Genomic DNA, 2,042 nt, shown 5'->3' on the forward strand with positions numbered 1-2,042 from the left:
AAAAAAAAAAACTGTGTATGTGTTCTTCCTAACTGTCCTGCTAAATTGCTGTGTGTTAAAGCCAAATAGAATAACTGTGATGTAACAAAGGGTGAGAAGTAATTGAGTTTTCCTAGAGGAAGGAAATGGAGAATCAACGTGGAAAGACTCAGAGAAGAGAAACTAAAGCAGCTTACCCTGAAAGACGGGGTTTCAAGTGCTGTACCCAATTATTGATTAGTTTTGTTTTGTTTCCCTCTAACTCTGATGGCTTGGATTTCTCTTCTACTCTCTTTCCACATCCTCCTTTGTCTGGTGAAATTCTGTTTATCTTACAAGGCGCAGTTCGAATGTCACCTACTTTGTGAAGTCTTCCTGAGTTCTCCTCACTCCCCAGGCTTTCCTCCTTGGTGCTCTTATAGCATGTTTTTATTCCCCAATAACAGAACACATAAGGCATTATCTTATAGATGGTTTATGTTCCTTCTCACTCCCTAGTAAACTGGAAGCAAATGTCCCCATGGACCTTTCATTATCATATAAAATTTAATGTATTTTATTTCATAATGTATTTTATTTCATATATGTTAGTAAAAAAAATTTTAGTAACTGCTAATAATGAGAGATGGTAGAGTACAGTGGTTAAGCTGTGGGCTCTGGAATCAGACAGACCTGGGTTCAAATGCTATGAAAACATGGGCAACTTATTTAGCTTCCCTGGGCCTCAATTTTCTTATTTGTAAGAGAGGAATAATGATGCTCACCTCAAATGGGTTGCTGTGAGGATTGAGTGAGCTAATACAGGCAAAGCCTTTAACAGAATGCATGCGTGGCACATGCTACTTGCTGGATAAATGTCAGTTCTTATTACATGATACATACATGTTTATGTTCTGTTTTCATTTAATGTTACTTAGTGTACCTATTTCCAAAGAAACTTAACTGAGACACCAAAAGTAACTCTTTGTTCTTTGTAAAATATAATTTTACTTTATTACAAGGCTCTCAAGTTTTAAAGATATGTGAAATTGTATTTGGTTCTTTTCATCTCACGAAGAGTTTGAAAAGCTATGACCTTAACTTAATATTTGACATTATAAGATATTCATAGATTACTCAAGTATTCCTTGTTAAATGTAGAACAGAGTAATTCATTACATCAAATAATTAGAAACAATATATTTGTCCAACAGTAGTGGAAAGGTTATGTTCTCTGTGGTGTATCTTCTGGACGGAATAAAGTGCAGCCGTTAAAAATGCTGTCTGTGAAGACTACGTGATGATATCAAAATACTCCTGATAACAGTGTAGAGGGAAACAATCAGGATGTGAAATGTATACAAATATGCTTATAACTATGTAAAAACTAGATATTATCCAAAGTGCTTCAGTCCCTGGATTTTGGTGTAGTCATTTTTTTCCATTTCTCGTATGTTTCATAGTGTGCTGCTTATTGTTTTTATCATTAAAAGGGAATTGTTAATGGGCTAAAGTAAAGTGATTGGAATGAAATACATTTCTACCAGTTAATCATCGTTTGGCAGCACCCAGAAGAGGACTGCTGCATACCCATTCAGGATTCTGTTCCCCAGATTTGTCTGGAAAGCCCTATTTCCTTTTGACTATGTTGAGCCCAAGGTTGAATGGCTGCAGGGAGAGTTAATTCCTGTGCACTGGGCAATGTTTCCATTTTGGTTCTTTCTTTGCCTCCCTCCACTAACTTTGTGGACTCTGGGAAGAACTGAATCTGGAGAACAAATTATACTTTTAATAGGATTTTTATAGTTCCATATTAGGTTAAATATATTTAACTTTGGTTGTATTATTAAATATAATATAACAAATAACAACACACTGCAATTACGTGGTTTTGCATGCTTTAAGATTTGAGGGCACTTTAAGAAGGTTTATTTTCATTTATTTTCCTACCTTGCCTGGTAAGGGTGGTCATAAGTCATTAGTAAATGAGGAGACTGGTGAGACCTCATTTGCAGCGAGGCCATAGATCCTCTGCATTTCTGGTCTGCTGTTCCTTTCAGTGAGCCTTGTTATCTACTTATGGT

The 2,042-nt window shown here is 35.9% G+C and overlaps 1 protein-coding gene across 1 annotated transcript in view; it reads left to right on the forward strand.

Moving 5' to 3' along the window:
• Window positions 1–2,042, forward strand: part of P4HA3 (prolyl 4-hydroxylase, alpha polypeptide III) — a gene marked incomplete at its 5' end in the record, with an annotated part of 49,496 nt that overhangs the window by 14,650 nt on the left and 32,804 nt on the right. The window lies entirely within an intron of this gene.

Source organism: Mandrillus leucophaeus, unplaced genomic scaffold (assembly GCF_000951045.1).
Source record: "Mandrillus leucophaeus isolate KB7577 unplaced genomic scaffold, Mleu.le_1.0 Scaffold504, whole genome shotgun sequence".
NCBI lineage: Eukaryota > Metazoa > Chordata > Mammalia > Primates > Cercopithecidae > Mandrillus > Mandrillus leucophaeus.